We start from the raw sequence: 17,225 nt of genomic DNA on the forward strand, positions 1-17,225 counted from the left end.
AATGTACCGTCAGATCATACAGAAGTTCATGAGAATGTCGAATAAATCATTCTCCTACAAGGCTGACATGTATACCTTGAGATGTCTCAACAGCAAGACAAACAAAAAAAAACCTAATCGCTTTGATTCCGGGGCTAACATTGGAGAAGGCAATCCTACAATTTGCTAAACAAACTCCATCCCTTTTGCCTGTAAACGATTTCCTATTATAAACACATGTTGGAGATGAATCACTCTTTAGTTCAACTCTCAGAGAGGACATTTCAGACAAGTTCCCCCTCCTGTTTTCCATTTGGCTGTTTAATTGTCTCAGCGCTGTCAACAGACTATCAAGGTAATTAGCCATGACTGCACAACAACACAATCAGACAGACAGGAATGAACTGCAGCCTCCGAACATGATACTTAGAGAGGGAATGGGTGGGAACGACTTAATGTGGGCGCACGTATGCGCGCACACACCCGAGTGTGCACGCATCCGGGCGTAGACGTACACCGACACACACAACCTCTCATGCACAGTCATTACCGTACCCTGAGTACATAGTTCCATGCCACACATTATATTTCCTTCGCCAACCATAACCCTCCACCCACCTCCTCCTTAATCCTTCTACCTCTTACAACTCTCTCTCCCCTCTCTCTCTCTCTCTCTCTCACACACACACACACAGTTACTAAACCAAAACCTCATTTCCTCTGCGCCTCGAGCTATAGGAGCAGTGTTAATTGCGAGAAGGTGGGGAGTGAGCAGGGGTGTGCTTTTGTGTGTGTGTGTGTCAGGCCGCGGGTTCACGAGCTTTGTAGGTGCGCCTAAGCCGTTACAACTGTATATGTGTGCATTTCAATATGTGCGAGTGTGTGTGTGTGAGTGCTCATTTCTTTTAAGTGTGTAGGCAGTCTCTCCTATGCCAGTCTGGGCATAGCTCCAGGGTTTCCTGCGCCACCTGGGCATCTGTGAGTCCTAGTGCCTGTCACCGGGTACCGTCCCAGCTGGAGTGTGTGTTTCTCCTTGTGCGCGCGCGTTTGTGTTTGTGTGCGTCGGCCGAGGAGGGGCCGCCCATGATGAGCCTTTAGTGCCAGCAGCAAACACCATTGTCTTATCCGTGCCTTATCCTTTGAGCCATGGGGGCCCGTACACAAACAGACACACACACACACACACACACACACACACACACACACACACACACACACACACACACAGAGTCTCTCTCTCACAAAGAGTGTACATCTGGTTCCCACCTCCGCCTCTTTCTCCAGAGTGGATCCTTCCCTTTTAAAAACATTACCGATAGAAAAAGACACAGGGAATTAGGAGGGAGGAAAAGGGAATTCGATTAAACAGCCGCCATTAAGTAGCCAATGAAGCTGTCTGCGCCCGCTTGCTTAGACTATACATACACCATTAGTTGATCAGGCCATGGCGGACTTAAAAGCACCCCGACTCAAAGGTCATCTACCTCCATTGAGCAGAGCTAATATTAAATTAGCTCTATAGCGCTATGTGAGTAAAATGAGAAAAAGCAGTCTGGGCTGATTGGAAAGCAAGACATCATGCAGACTCTGTGGCGTCAGTTGTCTCTGCTCTGTTGAAACACAACTGAATTTACAGCTATGGTGACAATAATGATATGATAATAATAATAACAATAGCTGTGAGGATGCTTAAACCCTGCTAGGTCAACTATTACATGGAAATGCAGAAACTGTTGCATGTTGTCTGCCTTTTTATTAACCACTGCATTACTGAGAAAAGGTAGTACAGTCAGTAGCTGATAGAGGTAATTGGCAGTGAAGTTCTTTTAAGTCAGTGATAAGGCAACAAAGTTAAGAGACGGCGCCTTAACAGAGTGGTAATATTGCTGTCAGTGGGCGCGGGCATTAGTTACAGAGACAAAATTAATGACAGTAACAACAAAGAGGGCAGAGGAGGAATAAAAGTGTAATAAAGGAGCGTCCTTGGTCCTCCCTGTTGGTGAAATTGCCCTCGAAAATGATGCATTCTCTCTCGACGATTGTGGGAAAAAAAAAAAAAAAAAAAGTGCGCTGGCGCTAGAAGACAATTTTAAGAGCTTTCAGGTAGCGGTCAACAGATCACTGTGTACGGAAACACTTCAGGGTTGAAACAATACACTCAGCCCTGGTACAATAACACTTCTGGCCTAAGGCACCACCACCACCACACACACACACACACACACAAACATACCCTCCTGTGTTCCCTGCCCACTGTTGCCCCAAGGTTGAAACTCTAAACCTAATCACTCAGTATTCAGTGGAGGCAACACTCCCGCACTCTACAGTACGAACCTAATCCTTCACACATTACTTTCTTGTGTGTGTGTGTGTGTGTGTGTTTGTGTGTTTGTGTGCATGTTTGTATATAAGCAGATTCTCTGTACCTTTTTTCGCATATACAATAGAGGCAGTCGCCCACTCTTGTGTAAAGATATTAGAGCCGCGGAGTAGTGAAGCATCAAAGTAATCTGGCATCTGTGCTTAAGTGCTACATGTGCTTTCTTATGGGTGAGACTTGCAGTCAGTGTGTCTGCAGCCACTGCGGTCTTCATCTGCGGGCATATGTGTGTTCTAGGTGAGAGTTAAGCACAGCCTAGCCATTAGCTCTCATAATAATAATCAGAATCAAATCATAATAATAAAAAAACACTGCTTTTAAAATGCTATATTGAATCTTCTTCAACCTTTATTATCCGAACAAAGCATATAACAAAGTATATACTAACAAGACTGAATATATCAGGAAACAAAAATTAAGCAAGACATTATTTAAATTATGACTACTTAAAAAGTTTTTTAAAAGTGTTGTTTTTGCGCATTCTCATCCATCGTGATCACTCTTTGTTGATTGGTTGGGGCTGGCCAATCAGAGGGGCCAGAGGGGAGTTACGCAGGGCAAGCAACGGTTTGAGGAAGCTAGCACCTGTCATCATGGCGGACAACAGAAAAAAAAAATATATATATATATATATATTAAACCTAACAATATTCATGTGAAAGTGACACACGCAGAAAAAAAACAGCAGCTATATTAAAAAGAAAGTGCAGCTCAGTAACCGTCTCGGAAGAACTAGCTTAATTTTCTCTGCTAACAGGCCCGTGTGGAAAACAGCACATCTAAAAGAAAGAAAAAAAGGTGAGTAAATTAATTCATGGACATTATTTGGACTGTTGCTGTGTTTCTGCGACATGTTACTGACTCGTTCAATGATACCGGTCGCTACTTCGCACACGTGTGTGGTCGGACTCGGCGTTTGCCCAGCCACGTGTGTCTGTTGTGTTATGGGACGTCTGCGGCACGGTGGTGCATGTTTTTGGTCGTCGTGCCATCACGCCCCTTCTCCCCACTGAGCTCGCCCTGTCGCTGTTCTGATATTTGATACAGTGGAGATTATTTGCTGAAGGATTTCTTCACCATGAGCATCCTCAACTGTGCTGCGATGCACAATAAATTACAATTTAAGTCAGTTTATTTTGTCTGTCCCTACACATACTCAGATCCTCTTGTGTGCATGGTTTGTAATGATAATGATAATAAGCTTTATTTATATAGCACTTTTTATAAACACAGTTTACAAAGGGCTTGACAAAACAAAGCAGAAGGAAGTAGAACAAACATATTAGTGTAAAATTGGACACACCTAAATAAGTGGCATTTGCAGCTAAACCATGACTGAAAAACAGAAATTATGATAAAGATGAATAAAATAAGCAAAATAAAGAGATGGAATAAGCCAAATAGGTGAAATAAACAAAACAGAAGGATGACATCACAAAAAGGCAAGGCTATGAAAATGGGTTTTGTTAGTCTCTGCCTCAGTGTGTACTTGGTGTTTTTTTGTATGGTAGTATAGCTATTCAAGTATAGCCTCACTCAGACGCTTTTACAGACAGTAACCAAGGTTTCCCTCGCTACTGAAACTAACTAAATTACTTTTTGGGTCTTGTTTAATTTATCATCTACTTTTCCAACTTTTGTTTTTTATTGGAAAAGGTAATAATGTGACGAGAATGTGATGATGTGAAATTAGAAAACGTGAAACGTCCTCTCGGGAGGGGAGAGGGGGGGCTATTCCGCACAGAATAAATGCTCTAACCGAGGGAAAACACTGGGAGCCTGGCTTTTGCGTGGAACCTTTTGGCATGGCATTTCTCTTATGGAGCAGTTGTAATGTATCATTTCATGGTGTACGTAGGGCCTGGATAATGACTCAAGCCCAGGGGCCCCAACCATCTCAAGCCCCCCCACCACCACCCAGACCCTCCCTCCTCCATCTGGGTCTGTTCATTGTATACAGTATGTGCACTTTAGCCTTGGGAGGACACTTCAAAATTGCTTTCTGTTTGAAATGGCTATATGTTTTACAATGCATATACACTACAGATGCATCTTTCCCACGTCTTTATGTGTGCATTCGTGTCATTTTATGTCTACAACCATTTGTATAAATGTCTTTGCATGCTAGAGCTAACGGTGTGTGTGTGCACAATTCTATATATAATATGTGTCTACATGTCTGTGTGTGTCTGTGCGCACGTGTGTAATAGGTTAGGGGAGTCGGCAGGGGTCCCGCGAGGCTGATTAGTGGACCCTACCAAATGTCATTAGGGTGTAATGAAAAAGCAGCCCTGGTACTAATGCGTAATAAAGTGAATGGGCTGTTACATTACCACAGTGTCCAGACTACGCCTGTTGGCACATCGGCACTTCATTGGTTTCGTATGCATGTGTGTGTAGCAGCCCTTCATCAAAAGTCTGAGGAAAAGATGACGGAAACAGGGTTTTGCGCTGACAGAACGCCAACATCACTGTGTGTGTGAGTGAAAGTGAGAAGGGAAATAGTGAGCAGGGCCTCGCAATTGTGTTAAATCCCTCGCGCTCAATAGTAGGTTTTCTTGATGCAAATATGGAATCTGCGTGAAGGCCAGTGTTTGTGTGCGCTTACTGTGTTTGTGTGCATGTGTGTGATCGTATGCAAATGCCATCCGGCATATGTTTGTGAGGGCACTCTGTGTGCAAAGTGGCCTTTTTGTGTATCCAGGTTCGTGCTTGCCGTGCTTGAGTGTCTGTGTCTCTTTGTGTTGGCTCCAGGACTCCATCTACATCTTTCAAGACTAATATCAGTGACACGACCAAAGGAAGTGCTTTCATTCAGGGGGTGATACAGTAATCACAGTGAGAGAGAAGTAATAACTGTCTACTATGCGCCGTCTAACTACTGTGGCCTTGACTTCACTATTGACTGCATTAGAGGCGCCACATTCAGCTTCGTTACACACTTGTGTGTGTGTGTGTGTGTGTGTGTCTGCGTGAGTGTGTGTTACGGCCTCCTGAGTGGTGCTGTGAAATGCTGAGACTGGTTGCGTATTGTGCCAGCAGTTATGTTTAAGGAGTGCATAGAAAAGCCCCGTCGCTCTGAAACGCTAAACGGCTGTCTTTCTTGCTTTTCCTCGACAGGGACCGCAGTGAAGGGCGAACGAGGATGTGTGTGTAATCCACTCCCCCCTCTCTCCCTCTCCCCCTCGCTCCCTCGCTCCCTCCCCCTCACAGTGTCTGTCACAGCATCATCTTTTGCTTTCTAAGTCCCTCCAGAATGATTGAATATTTACTCTCATTTAATGTTACTGTCCAAAAGACATCGGGCAACGTAGACACACACACACATGCATGCGTGCGCGCAGACACACACACACACACACACACACACACACACACACACACACTTGCAGCCTAGTCTACCCATTTAATTAAGCACTCTATGAATAATTCAGTTTGAGCCTCTGGGCTGAAGATAATTATAACGATCAGGATAATAATGTTTATTTTGCTTTTTATTGTATTAAGACATCAATATCTCTGCAGTGCAGTGTGGACAGTTTGCAGCTACACTTCTAATGCCTCAAGCGCCACCTCTAATATTGCTGAGCCTCTATCACTGTGTGTGTGTGTGTGTTTTCGTTTGTCGCAAGGGTTGGTGCTTGTGTGTGTGTGAAGGAAGTCATATATTTCTGAGAATTCACCTCCTTATTGATGCCGGACAGGATTGGATGTAGCTGTTTACATTCTGTATTGCAGATCTAAGTGTGGATGGATAACAAACCCCGAAGATGTCTGGTTTGGTCCCAGCACTGCGACAATGACCTTGAAAAAACGGAGTGTTCTCATTCCCAGCAGAAATATCAGAAACCATAATCCTCAGTTTAGCAGATCAATAATATATAATGTGATTACTGTCGAGCTCACTGGGCACAGCAGCTGTTCCCTGCCCTATGTGGCTTCTATCAAGTTCTGATTAGTCAATGATTGTCTATTCTTTGCCGGGGCATATGGAATCAGCAGTCTATTCGCTGTCACTGTATAGCCATTGATTAACCCTGGCGACAGATGTGGGAGCAGTGATTGTGCTGTATTGTTGGTCTGCACCCCGGCATACTGCAACACACGGGGCAGTCTTTTTCCAAATGGCTGCAATTTGCTTTTCTTTCCGAGGATTATTGTAAATCTTTTCTTCTTTATTCCGCAGCCCAGAAGTCGGGGAAATTGAATGACACGGAACTGAGTCATGAGCCAAATTTGATCCTGTGACGTGTTCGCATTTGGGATGCGGTGCGCAGTCTTGTGTTCGTTTGTACTTATCAACATTGTAGTTATCTTTCTATTCCTCCTTCCATCCATCATCAGTCACCCCCCCCCCCCCCCCCCCCCCCCCCCCACACACAAACACACTCACACACACACACAGAAAAACACGCACATCGCATCTATTCTATCATAAGCCTTAAAGTCTATGATTGATCTCTCTCTCTGTCGACCCCTCCAAGCTCCGGGCCTTCTGTCCAGACACCCAGCCTCCCTGAGATGCCTGGCCCAGTGAAGCCCTCTCCCTGTGGGCTTCTGCGGCGGGGAAAAGTCCATCTGCGGAGCCGGACCTGCTGGACTTAACCCATCAGTCTCTGGGGCTGACGGATGGCCGAGACAGACAGGGAGGTTGTTGGGGTACTCACACACACACACACACACACACACACAGACCAAACAACAGATTGACAGACTGCCTGCGTGTGTGTGTGTGGGTGTTTTACAAGTCTCAGAAACTTGAGAAACTTTCAAGTGCCTCTTGTGTCCCCTCAGCGTCCGCCTCATTTGATTAGTAGCCTTAAGGGGCCCTGTGGATCAATAACTGACTTAGGTGGCCCCCCACAGCTTTGTACACACACACACACACACACACACACACACACACACATTCACAGAGCTCTGCAGCAGTTCATTTAGGCCAAACCGTCAATCATCAAAGTGTGGACAGGTCCAGTCTGGCTCAGCCTATCTAGGACGCTGGAGGGGGCTTATCTTTGTGTGTGTGCGTGTGTGTATATATGTGAGTGTTTATGTGTATGAGATATAATGTGTCTGCTTGGTCCATCTGCTCTCATCTGTCTGAGTACCACCAATTAGTTCATGTTCTTTGTCATCCCCGTCAATAATGGCACGCGAATACGAGCGGGTTGGTCCATGTTGATAATCCTGCAGTCATACAGTTTTTTTTTCTACCCCTTATAATCCTCATTTAACCAGGTATGATAATTCAAGAAACATATTTATTTGCCTTGAAGGTCAACTCCTGGGGAAAATGGTGTACACACACACACACACACACACACACACACACACACCGGCTGGATGATGTCACCACACACGGCGCTACAACAATCCCCAAACGTTAACCGCTGTGCTCAAGGGCACTTTGTGGATGGAGGTTAGAGCATTTTATCATCCACATTTTCCCATGTGGTCCAGTAATTGGAACGGTTTGGAACAAAAGAACCATTAGGCGACCACCTGCAGCTTTCATAAACTGGATAAAAGACATTAAATAATGAATACAGCATCTTTGCTCTCATGGAATACTTAAACAAACACAACAAAGGCTTGTGTTTAATTATCCCACAAGTGATGAGTCCATTTTTAGGTAGCTTGAAAGCACAAAGTGTAATATTTTAACAGCAATACCATAACAGTAAGCAATTGTGACACAAGTTGTGTGCCCGTCAGGTCAGATTTGCCTGACTGCTTTTAAGGCAAAAATAATCAGGAACTGCGATTTCAAGTAATATACAACTTGATTCTGCCTCCACTGATCTACCTGCATATCTTCAACCCCACAGTGACTTAACTTGTCAGACTGTTTATTCACTATCAAAGGCCGTGGGGCCGTTATCACGTCTCATCCCTCTCTTTGCTCTTCAAAACAAACTCAAGGTTGAGCGGCAGCGAGGCGGATGAATGGCAACATCCTGTTTGTTGACAGGAAGTGTCAGCGTGCGTGTAAAGTGGCACCGATTTAAATGCTGCCTGCGACATGTTGTCTGACAGGCTAAAATCAAATATGTCTCAATTGGATTAAACATTTAGCTTGTATTTATCAGCCTACTCCTCTTCTAAGTTCGGAAATGTAAACAGTGTTCGCCTAGTGGTACATGAAAGAACTCACAAGGGGAATCAGATGGAAGGAAACTGGTAATTATTTGGGGATATTACAATTATTAAGACTGTTTGTCACAATGATTCGAACAAAGGCAACTGAGGCTTTTGAACATACACAGGCTACAAAGTCAGACTGAAAAGTGCAAATTCATCCCAAATAAAGGCGACCTCAGCTCCAGGTTTGTCACAGAGGGGTCAGCACTCAGTCCTAGTGGCCATTTTGGTGCCCCGTGTGGTCTGCCTGTCCAAGCTAAATGGAAACAGAGTGTTCGACAAACAGCCTGTCCACCCACGGGCGTTTTTCGCCGAGAGCCTTGTAGACGCCACCGCTGCTTGACCGCATTGCCACACACTCGATTTCACAAAGGCGCACACACTTAAACACGCGCTGTCCCCTTCCCCTGGGGTGCTCTCGGGACACCGAAACAAGGCCCGCCGCCCACGCCGCTGTCATTCACTTGTAGCTCCGCCCGTCTGCTCTGCCCTCCCACACATAAACACAGTGATTGGCCGCCCACACGTGCCAGTTAACCTACTAATGAGGCGGCATGGGTCATGTCGTGTTCCGTTGCCCCCACGGGGCTGGCCGACCTGTCTGCACGTCAGTTATTTCCCGCCCACGGCGGGCGCCTGATGGACTTCCTGGCCCTAATTGACTGACTGAAATACTGACTGACTGTCTGGATGACTGACTGGATAAACATGAAGCATGCTGGGAAATCGTGGGCGTGGGAACTTGAGGCTAAGCATGTGGGCGTGGATCTGAGTGCGGAGGGAGGAGCTGTGGCCGTGAAAGACTCTGCCTTTAGATATCACTTTATGGATTCATCATATTTTATCAGGATTTCTGTGACGTGGCCTTAATTCATCTGACATACCAATCTCCATTTAACATTTCCTCAACCCTCATGTAGAAATGCACAGTTTGCTCAAGGATTAAACACTCAGACTCTTTAAACCATTTATAAAACTCAGTCTGTTCAATTAAAAATGTATTTTTTTATAGCTTCGGAAAATACTCAGTTTTCATGCCAATAAAGTTGTTGTCCTTCGCGTTCATAGTTTTTATTTATTTTTTTACACTATTCACCCTTATGTGTGATAGTGAACACATTGCTAGCAGATTTTAATAGATCAGCGTAGGAGAAGCAGTTTATTCAATTAATTTTCCCCACGTTAAACATGTTACACACCTCTCTCACACTGTTAGAGTAATGGTTGGGAGTGCTCAGGCTTAGATGTAACAATTAAAACCAAATCAAAGTTTGTTGCTTCCTGCGCAGCACTGATGGACAGTTATTTCAGCAGCAATTGATATGCAGCACCTGTCTTCGCTTTCCCTTTGACTGAGTGCACGGTGTCATGTGTTTCTGTATGTGTGAGCGTGCGCATGACTCATGCCAGTCCCTCGGTGATGATCATCTATTGTGAGCGCGGCAGCAGCCCGAACACTTGACTGCACAACCGTTAATTTCTCTCTCAGTGCATAAATTAATAGTTCATAAATAAGCGAATAAATTAAAGAATGGATGGGAGGAGAGAGAGAGAGAGGGAGGAGAGGAATGGGGGCAGGAAAAACTTTCTCATCAGAAAAATTTAATTTCTCACTCCGACACCCACGAGAACGGGGGGAGGGAGGCTGGGGCGGCGGGTAATGGATGTGAGAGAGTGTGTGTGTGTGCGTGTGCGCAAAAGGGATTCATTTTCAGCTTTCCTATCACACCCCTCTGAGCACTGACATGTTGGCATGTTTTTTTTTTGTCTTTCCCGAGATCCACGTTCGACAAACATCTGTGCCTATTACCGACGCCACACACACAGCTAAAAGGCCTGACAGAGTAGGTTTCTCTGTCTGTTATGAGAGGCCATGATGTAAAGAGGCCCTGGCACAGTTTCGACTCTGTTTATCGTTGAGCTGCAATGATAGATATATTAGTTGTCAACTGTTAGATTAATTGTTAGGTATTTTGATAATGGATACATTTTATTTAAAGACATTTTCTGATTCTAGCTTCTTCAATTTGAATATTTTATGGTTGCTTTACTCTTCTTTGACAGTACACTGACTATTTTTGGGCTTGTGGAAAACAAATAAAAATTTTAGGACATCATCTTGGGATTTAGGGTGTCACTGATCAACATTTTTCACAATTTTCTGACATTTTATGAAACAGAACTAATTGTTGATTAATCAATAATGAAAATAGGCGTTACTTGCATCACTAGTTTACTGATGTGCCAATAACAATAGCTCAATATGACCTTAAACTCTTGTTTCAACTGTACAGACATCCAGAGAATGTCAAAGAGGAAGGTTAGAGAACGACAGGGATGAAAGGTGGAGCATGATGTCACCTGTCTAATGTCCCTGTGGAAATATTGAATTTATTCAATGCATAGCCCGGTCTCCATCTAAACTTATTTCGCCACAAAAAACACTAAACACAAGACACACAAATGTCCACAGTCCAAAATATCAATTTACCACAATGGCAAACACAATTCAACTCGGTGTGATCACTCCATTCAAAGCAGTTTTACCAACAAATCTGAATGCTTTACTTTTCCTTGGCAACACAGAAATACAAACCTCTAGGGCTAAAAGAAACTGCTAAATTATTTTTGACAGCATGCTGATCAAAATGTGTGTCAGAAATAGTGACACGGTCAAATACAGTTAGGGGAATTAGCTTTCTGTGCAGCAGTTAGCAACCGAAGCAGCTGTATCATCATAAATTGAATATCATGGTTGAGGGTTTTCGGTGGTGGATGGATTCTTTTCAGCTTGTGGAGCATGACAGCCTTGTTGGCTAGCCAGTGGCTAGTGTGCATTCATCAACAAACGTGATTCGCAGTAGTAACACTGAATAATAGCCAGTTATGACCGAGGGCTTGGATGGTGGGGAGTGTGTTTCAGTTTTTAAAAGCAGTAGCAGCCACTGGAGAGTAAAAGTAGTTAGCAGCAGCAAATATGGAGATTGTTGTGCTGAATATAATTTCATTCCGTTGTGGGAATATGTGGACGTGGATATACTGTAGACTTTTAGAACTGAAAAGCCTCTCTGTTCCACCATTAAAATCTAATGAATTGAACATGAACTGTGGTTAATAGTTGGTAAACTAAAACTGAATTATAGCTGCCAGTTTTCATCCATTACTTTTATTGAAGGTGTAATACATAAAATGCGGACAGAGTTTGAGGTATCACCATAGTGACCAACAACTGCTGCTCTTCGCTAACCAGCCTTGGCTGACGCTAGCCACTGTTATGGCTCAGTTAGCTTCGGAACCAGTCTTGCTTGAATAAGCCTGGGCCAAGATGTTGCGTATGGGGGAGACATGAAAATGAGCTATGGTATTTTCATATCTTACTCAATGCATCTTCAGCCAGACCAGAGTTGATTGTGGAAAGACAAACCAAGACTGTTTGGATGAATTTTATTTACTTTGTCAATTTTGAATTAAGTTTGTTTTATGATGAGTTAATGAGGCATTGTGTATGTTTTGGTTAAATATTAAAACTTCAATTTCAAAGGAGCAGGGTATCCTGGGAAAAACTTGCAAGCATAAGGATCTGAGTGACTGATGAGTTCCAGATTTTGGCGGTTTGATGACTCGGTTAGAGCATCTCTAAAAACAGCACGTCTTGTTGGGTGTTCCTGTTGGGTCTACGACGGTTAGTGCCTGCCAAAAGTTGTCTAAGGAGGGACAACCGGTGACCAGCCACAGACATATTGATGTGTGTGGGGAGCGAATGCTGGCCCAATCCCACAGAAGAGCTACTGTAGCACAAATTGCTGAAAAGGGTTCATGCTGGTTGTGACAGAAAGGTGTGAGAACACACGGTGCATTGCAGCTTGCCACGTATGGGGCCGTGTAGACGCAAAGCAGTCTGAGGGTTAGGGTTAGGTCACATGGGTGGCTGGGTGTGTGTGTGTGTGTTGCTTACCTGGGGTAGAAGATGGCACCAGGATACACTGTGGAAGAAGGCAGGCCGGTCAGAGGCTGGTGTTGGGGGCAATGTTCTAATGGGTGAAACTCTGGGCCCTGCTGATCTTGTGGCTCTTTGACACATACCACCTACCTAAACATTGTTGCAGACCAAGCCTTTGATGGAAACAGTGGCCTCTCTCTGCAGGATAATGCACGCTGCCACACTGAAAAAATGGTTCAGGAATGATTTGAGGGAAACAATAACAAGTTTAAGGTGTTGACTTGGCCTCTGAATTCCCCAGATCTTGATCCAGTCGAGCGTCTGTGGCATGTGGATCCATTGAGGCCCCACCTCGCAGCTCACAGGTCTTAAAGGATTGGCTGCTAATGTCTTGTTGCCATATACCATGGAACACCTTCAGAGGTCTTGTAGAGTCCATGCCACGACAGGTCAAAGATGTTTCGGCTGTGAAAGGGGGACCCGCATAATATCAGGCTGCTGGTAATAATGCTATGGCTAATCGGCATATTTGTGACCTTGTGACCTTGTCGCTTAGATTGTCTTAAACAGGGTTAGGAGAGGTCATGAGCCAAGTTCTGAGTTTCTTAATATTTGCTAAGTACTAATTAGCCACCTGAAGGAGCCAACCTCTACACTATGTGTACCAAATTAAGATGGAGGCATGCTGAATCACTGAAGCAAGGCACAGCTGAAAGGCTGTTTAAGTCGAATACGTCCTAAATCTTGATTAGCTGCACATCAAAAAGTAATGTGCAAGTGTCCGCAATGTGCAATAATGTGTGTGGTTCGGAATTTGTAATATGCAAAAGCTGATTTCCCTTGCTAGTCATTAGTGTTTCCAATAAACCATGGATTGGCCCTGTGTAGATACTTGGCCAGCCATTTGGGCTTAAGGATGACTCCTTTGGGTTGGACCGTGGCCATGCTGGTGAACAGCTATGTTGGTTTGTTTGTTTTGATCTGCTCCTCAGCACAGCATGCCGCCTGGAAGACTTTCCCCAGGATTACATATACCATGAAAAGTAGTTTACTACATTCTCTGGCATCTGACCAGAGACTCCAGAGAGAGACGAGGTCTGCTAAGACTGCTCTGATTCAATTATTTATTTTGGCGACCTGCTTTTGAATGTAGGTCCTTGCGGCTGAGTGAATTCCTGAGACGTCTCTTTGACCTTTCATTGTCCCGAACCAAAAAAATGATCATATGCTTGGTGGAAAAGAACAGACTAAACACCTTGAATCAATTACAAAGACAAAAAAACAGAAGAAGCTGGATTATCCCGTTAGCCAGATAGCTGTGGTGGAAAAGCACTAAAAATATTTTTTTTTTCTGGATGTTTTGCAGCCATGGCCTGCAATGACCTCCCTGTATAACACAGTCCTATATTTGGGATATTTTCTGTGCAATGTTTCCAAACTTTCTCTCTGTATGATTGTCCTGAATGTGCCCTTGAAGAGAGCAACCGACAACAGACGCTGCAGAGATCCTCCCTGTAAAAGTGTTTTTAATTATTAATGCTGGCCACTCCATACTGGCAGAACTCCAGGCTGCCTGTGGACGGCCACCACATTTCCCTCACTCACTGCCATGAATTATTCTCACAGAACATGCTCGCACTCGCGTACACGGAAATAACATGCCTGTACACAAACACACAAGCATGGAGGAAGCATGAATCCAGCGGTGGACATGCAGAGACGAGTGTGCTCACCTGCCTAATAAAATATAACCATTGCGCATGCACACTCGCGCACGCAGCATGCTTACTAATGACGCAGCGCATCCAGTAAAGCGCAGGCCATTTGCAATATTTATCATGTAGGTAAACACAGAGACGTGGTACTTATGCAAGAATGTCCACAAACCCACCAGACAGAAGCTATCAGTCGCTCCCACACACTTCCATGTTCCCTCTGTATGTTATCTGACATGTCACACACATGCACACACTTTCGCCGGCCGCACAATAGATCCCCGAGCACACACGGGCCATTTGCAGTATTTCTTCTATTCAGTGTAGTCCGTCCAGCTGTCAGCAGGCTGTCAGTGTGTTCAGTTGCCAGGCAAACAGCCCCGCCTCCTCCCGACAATAAAATATGCCTTTAAAATGTCACTCACTCCCCAAAGAGCAAAAGCAGAGGCAACGAATCGATTCACATTAGTTGTTCAATTGACTTTGGCTTGAACTCCCACTCTCCCCTTTGTCTCACCCGTTCCCTTTTCTTTCTTTCTTTCTTTCTTTCTTTCTTTCTTTCTTTCTTTCTTTCTTTCTTTTCTCCTTCCTTCCCTCTTTCCATCCTCCTTTCCTTCCTTCCCATCTTTGTCTATTGGCTATCTATCCTTCTGCCCTCTGTGTCTCTCCCCCCGGCCCTCCCTTTGTCCCCTCCTCGTCACCTGCTTTTGTAATTTTTCCGTTTACAGGTTCACAGCTCTCTCCGCCTCCTCCTCCTCTTCTCCTCCTCCTCCCTCCTTCTCACTTCTTTCTCACCTCTCCTCTATTTTCTCCCCCACCTAATCTAAGCGAATGAATGCAGCGGCGGCGGCGGCAGCACAACTCCTATTCACTCTCCCCGCCGACCACCACCGTGGCAGCGCTCATTTCAATTTTCACCTCGTTTTAGACTTATCACATTGACATCATTAAGGCTCCCTCTCAGCGGCGCACTCATTCGTTATCCTCTCCATTTTACACCTTTCTATCTCTCTCTCCCTCTGTTTGTGTGTGTCTCCCCTTTTCTCTCGCTCTCCTCTCTCTCTCCTTATCTGTCTCGCCCATTGTCAGAGGATTTAAAAGGCTCTCTATTTGAGAGCGGTGAGTGTCTGGGCTTTGGTTTTTCATCCCGGTGACAGAAACCTGTTGGAGTCTCCTTATTCAGAATGAAAGAGTTGGACATTTTTGCCTTTTTAAAGGGGGATAGCAGGGAGCGGTGTTAGGCTTGTAAATCAAAAAAAAAAAAAAAAAAAGTGACACACGACTCATTCTGAGTGCTCATTTCAAAAGAGATAATATTCCTTTTCCCAATACGACCTTGCAGGAATATTTTTATTTAAATTCTAAGGGAGCGCAGGAGAGCTTGACTGTTAATTCAGAAGAAAATAATGAGTATGAAAATACAGCTTCAATCTGATTTTTGAGAAGGGGAACTGCTGGAATGCTCTACCACTACACTGTTGTACTACAGAAAAAGGTATTAGAGATGCAACAATTGCAGAACACTGAGACGATTGAAATAACAATTTGGCTGATAGCTGACAGCAATACCAATGTTTTCTTGTTGTTGTTGTTTTTGTTATTCGTGTTTTTGGACAGGGACACAGAAATCCTTCATAAAAGCACAACTGAACTGTTCATTCAACCCTTCATCACGCTGTCTGCAAATGAGCACAAATTTGAGCATTTGCAAACTTAGAACTTCGAAATAACGACTGCTTCAAAAGCCTTTTATATTCTACAACACGTTGATTAAAGTTTAAGTACAAACTTTATCAGTCAGTATCGATACACTGGCACCAGCTGCGCTCCCTTGCTATCTCTTCTCTACAACAGCGACTTGACACATAGGGGCTTCCACCTTCATTCAGAAATGTTGATTTCAGGCTCAATGTTGTCTCTTTTTGTCCGCGTGGTATCAAAATTGGTATCGAATATCAATATTTTTCACAACGCTGGCAACACTACCACATAGCACCGAACACAGCAGGGGGTGGTGCGCTGTCACGGTTCTAAGTAAGCTGTGACATTGAAAACTGAGGCCCGAGAGCAGAAACATTTCCATATCCAAGTATGGCAAAAAAAATCTGCTTTGAGCCAGAGCTGAAAATGAAAATGATTATTATTAATCCCTGTAATGAAGTGTATCTTGTCATGTGACTGGCCCCGAGCTCCTCTTGCGGCACTCCACTGTACTCTATGTTTATGCATACAAGCTCGGAGCTATATGTTTGCCCGACTACTTGCGCCAGCTTATCTTCGGGCCGGCAGCATCTTGTTATCTGCGACTCGGAAATAAACACAGTCATAATGTGTGGTAGTTTGTTCATCTTATCTCTGCGCAGTGTTTTCTCAAAATTGAATCAGTTTTGCCACAGTGTGGGTACTTCACTAGGCTTATCGCATTGTGTTGACCACATTAGAGGAGGGCTGCTGGGTCTCTGAACCCCCCGCTGCAGTTTGAATGCCGGCTCCTGTTCGGCCCGGCTCTCTCCTCAGCTTATCTGAACCGTGTTTTCACAGACGGCGTTTGACACGGAGGGCCCTACCGTTGGCTGGGCGGAGCTGGCAGGTCAGGGGTCAAGTGAAGTGAAACTGGCAAAGGGAGAGGTCAGGGGAAAAGGGAGAATAGAATGGAAGGGAGATGGAGGTGGAGGCGAGGTTAAGACCCCGCTGAAAAGGAGCCCGGAGTTAATATCCCTCATCATCCCCTGTGCCTTAACCTGGGGCTAAACTAATATGGCCTCTCCTAATGAACAACAGTGGCCCACATCTGCATTGTTAGTCAGGAATCTTCACTGCCATCTTGGATCAATTTGAGGGCAAATAAAATCCGAGTGCCAAGGCCATTTCTGGGCCTCCGGTGGCCTGCTCGCCACACCGCAGGCTTTCACAAGGTGGGAGTCACGACGTAAAACCGTGCCTCGGGGGGAAAGAAAGAAAGCGAAAGCCTTTTCCACACACACACACACAGGCCCAGGGTAGGGTGCGGTCCTGCGGTGAGCGCGTGCGGAGGGGTTAGAAGGTACAGGTTACAGGCTGGTGGCGACAG

General features: G+C 44.8%; 1 protein-coding gene across 2 annotated transcripts in view; it reads left to right on the forward strand.

The window, feature by feature from the left end:
- The first annotated feature begins 3,019 nt into the window (after window positions 1-3,019).
- serpinh2 (serine (or cysteine) peptidase inhibitor, clade H, member 2) overlaps window positions 3,020-17,225 on the forward strand; it is a 117,557-nt gene continuing 103,351 nt past the window's right edge. For both annotated transcript variants that reach the window (XM_037112515.1, XM_037112516.1), the window contains exons 1-2: window positions 3,020-3,157; window positions 6,844-7,018. The gene's annotated coding sequence lies outside the window, so the exon portion shown is untranslated. The remainder of the gene's footprint in view (window positions 3,158-6,843; window positions 7,019-17,225) is intronic.

The sequence above is a fragment of the Acanthopagrus latus genome, chromosome 10, assembly GCF_904848185.1.
Source record: "Acanthopagrus latus isolate v.2019 chromosome 10, fAcaLat1.1, whole genome shotgun sequence".
In the NCBI taxonomy this organism is placed as follows: domain Eukaryota; kingdom Metazoa; phylum Chordata; class Actinopteri; order Spariformes; family Sparidae; genus Acanthopagrus; species Acanthopagrus latus.